Here is a 7,727-nt window from a genome sequence, read left to right as displayed (position 1 = left end):
GGTGCCTTAGTATCCTGAGCCTGATAATGAGTTGTAAAACAGGCAGATGAAAAGAGCATGGCCAAGTGAAAAGTTCTGTGTGAAAGCCCCCATGCTGCACAGGGTCCATTTACATTCTCCCATCATGTTACTGGCAATGGTGAAACCCTGAAAGATGGTCCCTCTCACAGCTCCTCCAGAAGTTTTAATGGTCAAGGAGGTTGAAAGCTCCTGAGACCACCGACCTGAAATGACAGCAGGTCTGCTTTGGAGGCAGTGGAGTGCTCTAATACAAGGTACAAACATGTCTCGGGGTACAACAGAACCTTGCCAATGGGTTTGCTTTGGAGGCCATGGAGTGGCATGAGGTACAGATGTGTCACCAGATCCTGTCTGGGCATACCTGGCTTTCTTAAAGGCCACTTTTTAATCTCTTGAATTTTAAGTAGCATTGAGAGTGGCTTTTAAATGGCTTGGTGCTGTGGCCATGTTCGATAGCACTAAGCTGTTGTGCCATCCTATGGCCCAGGGGCAGCCTCCTGATCTTGGGGATGAAGGGGATTTGCTCACAGGCTTCTGTGAGATGTCCAGCCTTCAAGGATGACTCTGCCCCTGTGTTAATGATGATAGCAAATTTATTTGTCTCAGAACATCCAGAGTCCTGCTCTGCAGCTTTGGGGGTGCCTGTACATCAGGAGTAGTGGGACCTTTGTGGTGGTGCCAGAGGAATGTGGTGGCCACATGTGAATATGCTCTCTCTGGACCACAGAGGGGACTATTTTGTAACCAGTATGCAGGTTTCCTCTCAGGAATATCTAGCTCAATATCCAGATATGTTATGTAGCATTGTTAACAATGACCCAGGTCCCAGGGAAAAAAGGGTGGTAAGTCAAACTGATAGCATAGCTGCACTGTAACACTGAGTGTACTCATGCAAGCAATTTATCTCATCCGAGACAGCACAAATATTCTTTCTGTTTAATTTCCCACCCTTCCCTTGACTAATTAAACCTGGAATTTTACACTCTGTATATTTATAAAATACCTTTATCACATCTGCTCCATAAGCTAAGTATTCATTTTGTTTTAAAAGTGCTTTTGTAGTGCAAAGAATTGACATTTTATGCTATTTGTGCCTTGTATGGACAATGTTTAATTGCTGGCCCATGTGCAGCAGAATAAGGGCCTGTTTACTCCTATGCTTTTGGTACTTTTAGGCTGTAAATCCCAGTTTGCCCAGAAATGTTTCTGCACCCTGGACAACCATTATCTGTCACATAAGCTGTCTGCACGTTCTCTAGCAGGAGCTTTGCCTGTAATGGTAGCACTTACCTTACTCAGACCCTGCACAGGGACCATTTGTGGTGAGGACCGGCCAGGGACCAGCCCAAATAAACATTTTGTAGCAGGCATTTCTTTTGGAGAACAGGACAGTTCACTACATAGCTCCTTGCTTCTGCCTGTACCTGCCCCAGCATGCTCAGCTGGGCTCAGCTGGGATAGACACGGCCCTGGCGACTGCTATTTCTAGACCCTCGCCCCAGTGAGGGGTGAATATCTTTCTTTGACTTCCAGGGAACATCTGTTGTCTGAACATTATGGACATAATTTATTCATCTTATTTCTCATCTTCTTAGAGGAAGGGACCTCTAGAGATCATCTTACCACCAGCCAAAAGCCAGGCCATAGCTTAGGTTTACCAGAGCACTGTCTAGCCAAGGAATATTTCCAGCAAATGAGATTCTACCACTTCTCTGGGCTGCCTATACCAGTGTTTAATTCTTCTCAGAATTAATATTTTTTTTCCCTTAAATCCACATGAAATTTCCCATAGAACAACTTGTGCTTGTTGTCTCTTGTCCTGTTACTGTGCATCCTAGAGATCTACGGTGAGCTCTTCTCATCCTAGGAAGAATGAGAAGCTTCTCTATAACTACCTGTAAGGTATTGGAAGAGGGTGGCAAGGTAAAGCTCAATTTCTGAGGAAGGTGGACAGACACCACCTCCAAGAGATTTCTGTGTGGTTGTGGGCACCCTGTTAGCTCTCTATACATATAGATATGTATCTCTCTCTACATAAATGTTCTGTATTTCATAAAGGTTTTCTGAATCCATTACATTCTGTTAAGATGCATGTCAAAGGATGTTAGAAATGCCTGAAAATGGCAGGCTCAAAACCCACACCTATTGATGGGAGCTGAACCTGAGTCAAAATCTGCATCTTTTTAAGTCCGAGTGTCTATCACAATTTCAAAAGAGCTTGGCGTTTGAATCACTCCTCTCTCTTTCTGAGGTTTGAAAACCTAACATGAGCTGTAAACAGTGTGCAATGTTTCATTGTGAGCACTGGAATATCATTTAATTGCATTTAGTTATCCTGTCAGTGCTGGTTCTGCATGTTCTGAATTTTTCCAATGTATCACCGAGATCAGCAGTTAATCACAAAAATAAATCAGACCTTACTGTTTAGCTTTTTTCCGTCTTCCTCTGCTTTCTGTGGGAAATTGTTGTCACCAAGCTAGTTATGCTTTTGCAGTTACTTTTCAATGATTAGCTGCACTGAATTCTTCATAAAGCCCTTTTCAAGTGAAGAATCATGTGAAAGTAATAATGCACCTAAATAGTATAACAAATCTTAAGCATAGAAGCAACAAGTTCAATACATTTCTTTCATAATTCTCTCCTTTTTTTTTTTTTTTTTTTCCTCTTCTTGGAGCTGGAGTCATCAGGAGAAAGCATTTATATCCTTGTTGCAAACTAGGAGCTCTCCAATAGAGGCAGGAGTGATACCATCAGACTTTCCAAGGAGCTTCATTGTGGCCATTTATCACAGTCAGATCTTTGAGTCAAGTGCAAAAATGTAGGAAACTAAGGTTATATCAGTTGTCCAAAAAGGATTAAAAGAAACCCAAATAGAAAGAAAAAAAGCAGAAAAAGAAAAACACATTATTTTCCTCTAGCATGCTGAAACTTTATCTAAGTTTGCAGCCAAGATGAGAATATTTTCCATGGAGAAAAAGGATGAAAAGCAGGATGAAAAATGCAATATACGCTGAATCTTTTTTCCCTGAAAATGTGCAATCCAGTTTCCTGGTAGTGATGTTATGAAGTTTGTAGCTGACATTAACTTCATTTCCACACTCTTTCGGAAAGATGTTACAAAGGAAGGGGTTGTTTCAAGGGGAGTTTGGGAAAGTAGTCAACAGCAATCGGGACCCCTACACTATTTCTGAGTGCTCTATTTTTTTTTGTTTTAGAAATTTTAGAGCCTCAAGGCAAAATATCCTACTAACCCCAAATTTAGAGCAAGCATTACTGTGACACAAGAAGTTATTTCTACAGCTTAATGCTTACTGATAGCCAAATCACAAAAGTGTTATTATAACCCTGAAGTCAGACCAACTCTAAGAATAAAACATGCTCTGTATATGGGGGTCCTCAGTGTCAGGCTCCTCGTTTGAAGGGCTAACAGGTGCATCTTGTATGATTAAGAAGTCTTTTTATTCCCCAGCTATTTGCAACACAAATCTTGGTTGTGGAGAGCACTCAGTGAAAGCTCCACAAGAACGAAGACCATGCTGCAAGTAAGCGTGACGTTTTTTACCATTGAATTTTGTGTACAGATCTGCTTAGGTATTTCCCTTGTTAACCATCGGGACACAGTCACTGTCTCATAGGTGAAGTATTGATACAGTAAACAATAACCTTCACTCACCTGTAGTTTTTTCTGAGATACAGAGATGCTGAAGAGGGCAGGCAGGGTTTACATTTGGGACACCCAAAGTCCTCAAGTTTTCATGCAGCTCTCAGGACATTTTTTTTTTTTTTCCCTTATGAAAACTGTCTATTTCTCTGCTGAAGAAACTCTGCAATGGCGTTTGGAAAAATAGAGCAACACTTAATATTATTTAGTTCACATGAAGTAAAATCTAAGGTTCAAATTTATTTGTTTCACTTACTACATATTCAGATAAAATTCCCAAAACAAAATAAGTTACATTTTTGTATACTTTCTCTGGTAGAAATAGGAAATACCTTTGCAGGAACCAAGTCCTTTTAAGTTAAATTTTATTTTATTTTTTTTTAATGAAGGCTGTAGATTTAGGCTGTATCCACACAGAGACCTGATCAGTGCAAGCTGTAAGTGTTAACAGGTTAAATACTTTCTTTTTTTGCAGATATCCTGTCAGTTAACAGGGTTGAAATTCCGGCCTTGCTCAAATCAATGAAAGAACTCCTGTTAACACCTGTGGGGCCAGAAGATTGTTCAAAGAATATTTTTCAAACCAGCAAAATCTTTCCAAGTTCAAGAAACTTTTAGAACGTGACTAACTATGTGGCAGATTTCTGTAAGCTCAGGGAGGGTTTAGAACAAGAAAAATGTCTGCAAGATGCATGCTGCTGAAGTGTGCGGCAGGAGTGCTCAGCACGCAGCAGTGGCATCCATCATAGTCAGACCCACTCTTTGAAATCATATGCTCCCAGCAGATTAGTGAGAGTTTTAATCTCAAAAGACAAATCTGACCCACAATTGAATTCACAGGGCATTGCATTCCTCACGCATGAGTATATGAAAACCCTGTAAGCTCGCGGCTGCACTGCTAAGGACTTCGCAGCGGTATGTGTGTGTCCTCCTTGCACAGACATTGTGCCAAACCCCGGATTTCACTCCTTGTACTCTCAGAACAAATTTACAAGGGTTTTGGTCCTGAATGTTCAGGCCTGCCTAGCAGTAATAGACAAGTACCAGATTTCTTTTAGGGGGGAAAAGTGGCAACAGGTGGTAATCACTGTTGAGGTAAAGATTTCCACCAATGCTCAGCTCCTAGGAGCTTAAACACAGTTTTGAGAAATGGTCCTTGTTCTGTCTTGATGCCTGGCAAGACAAATCCACTCCTTTCCTTAAAATGTTTTGCTCCGATTTGCTTCTACATAAATCTGAGGTTACTTGGTAGAAACACTCCACCAGTGAGAAGTATGAACACTGGTGAATTAGTGAATGTTTGAAAAGGTAAAATTCCTAACCTTACTGCTGCAGTGATTTTGAATACCATACATCTTTTATTTATTTTTTCCCTTCTCTCTATTTTTTATTTTGTGTGTGTGTGTATAGCAAGCCTGGAGAAATGCAATGTTAATGGCACGCTTATGTCAGACTTATTTTTCTAAATGAATACTAAGAATGTTTAAGAGTTCACATAATCCATCTCTAAAAGGGACATTTAACTAATCTTTCTCATTTAATATATATACAGAAACTAGACAGGTTTTCACCCATAAACCTCCTTGGCATAAAACTAACAACAGCAACTTTGCCAGCAATCCATTTTATAAATATTCTGCTAAAACATCTTAGACATGTTCTTTTTCTGGGACTTTAATATTCTGGAGGTAATAAGCTTACACCTTGGAAGCAGCTGACAGTTTGTAAACTCAAGCGATCATGAGTGCAGAAGCCAAAATATTTCTTGTCATAATACATCAGGTCAACTTGTAAGAAGATTTTGTTTGTTTGTGTTTCAAACAGTTGCTACTTGGGTGATTTATTCCAGCTGCTTCAGAAACCAGGATACAAACAATGTCCTGTCTGACAATGAACTGATGTTGGTTAAAACATGGCTTTATTAGTATAAGTTTATTTGCTCATATCTTTGGGTTTGGGTTTGGTTGGAAGAAGTTTAGTGATTTTTTTTTTTTTCCCTTTGGTTTCTTCATAATTATTCCCTTGCTTTCCTGGGCAGTGCAAACAGCACAGTTTTAGGGAGGACATTGAAACAGCTGTTTTTGTGGTATTCCTGCCCTGATAGTCCTCATTATCATTAAGTTTCATGAGGAAAAAAAATAATTCTAATAATTCTGGACTTCTCCCATCCATACTGCTTCTTCAGAAGATAATGGCTGTCTTTTTCAAACTGTCTCCCTGGCAGAATAATGATCTGCTGGGCAGAAGAATGATTGGGCTGCATCTCCTCCCTCACCTCCCTCCACACCATGCATCATTTCCTTTACAAAAAATCTCATATATGTGCTGTCTCAAAGCACATTGCCTTCTGCTGTTTCTGCAAACTTTGGTGCACTGCAGGCCTTCCTGGAAACAACAGTAGCTGAAAATTATTATTATTATTATTATTATTATTATTATTTTAAGTTCAGTTACGCTTCTAAAATAAGAAATAACAAAGAAAAAGGGCTTAAAAGCAAAAGTATGGTATTAACTAAATATAAATATATCCGCTGGTAATGGCACTTTGAAGGGTGTTTCTCAGTCGATTTCTTGCTGCTGGACAGTCCAAAGAGACCAGGAGAACTCTCTGAAATGTACCTTTGGACTCTCAGACTCTTATAGTCTGTTAGGCTACAGGCAATCTCTTACATGTTTTGTAGCAATTATCATACCTAGAGCTGTATTTACACACAATCTGGGAAGACCAAAGCCTTATAAACAAACTGGTGAGAGCAACACGCAGTGAATAATAACATACATGCTCTGATCCTTCATTTATTCCCTCCTGGTCCTCAGCTAGTCCTACAGCCGCCGAGCCATGTGAGGGGAAGCAGCGCTCACGTTGCACAGGGACAGAGCAGCTGTTCTCATGGCTTTCAGCGGGCGAACGCATATGTCTTGAATTACCCTTCTGGAACACAGGGGACATGAAAAAAGAGCCAGGATTTGTCCCCGAGTCTGGGATCGGATGGGACCTCTTGGGACGAGGAGCCTAAATTTGTAGCCAAAGCGTTCGCTGTTTCCCATCACATCGGCAAGCAAGTTTACAAGTGGAAGAGCGCGGCGCTGCCTGGCTGCTCCAGGGAGGGAGCGGCGAGCCTGATGCGGGCTGACAGCAAGCCCCGCTCCGAGAAAAGAGCCCTGCATCACCCAAAAAAACAGGGGAATGCAGATCTGGATGTAAATGTTATGACTTAGGCTCGTTTTTCAGATAAATAGTGCATTTAGCAGCTGTGTTACTTTTTGTGTTAGCGCACATGTATTGCAGTTTTAGGGCACTGAATTATTCAATTAACATGCAGATGGCAAACAATACGAGTTATGCAATAGAGAATCTTAGTTTAAATGTAAAACCTAATAAAAAAATCTAGTAAAGCTATTTGCAGATTCAGAGCGCTATATTATTATGCCCTCCAGGAAAGTGTATACAAATCCAGGCACTGGAAATAAACTAAAACAAGCAGAGCCTGAGAGCTACAAATTCATATGTTGTGACATGTGCGAAGGATGTATATTATACTTCAGTGCTCTAATACCTTAACACTGTCTCCACAGAATTACTGCCAAATTTGTTCTAAGCCAGAGTATCTATAGATAGAAACAGAAATACTGTATGCAGAGACAAAAAAACACTGGTATCTAGAAAATGAAACAAAACACTTTTTTCTTAAAACGCCTAATCAAAGACAAAGTGCTTTTTGAAGAGAGTTACTCAATATCTCAATAACACAAGAACACAGAGGACAGAGGAATATGGAAAGATTCTTCTCTGTAAGGAAACCTTTTGATTAACCCTGGTCATGTGTAGAGCTTGCTAAAGGCAAAGCTGAAGTAGTAGATGCTTTTTCAAAAATGTTTCTAGATTTTCTGGAAGTTGTGGCCTGGACAGGCAGAATTTACCCCTTCCATTATGTATGAAGGAAAACAAACCTCTCCAGTTTGAAGACTTGTATCCTACCACGAGGACTTGTGTTTTGGCCGTCCGGTATTCCTGGCCCATCTGGTTCATCCCATTTGCAGGACC

This window comes from Anser brachyrhynchus, assembly GCF_964034855.1.
Source record: "Anser brachyrhynchus genome assembly, chromosome: 2".
Taxonomy (NCBI): Eukaryota; Metazoa; Chordata; class Aves; order Anseriformes; family Anatidae; genus Anser; species Anser brachyrhynchus.
This window is presented reverse-complemented; position numbering follows the sequence as displayed.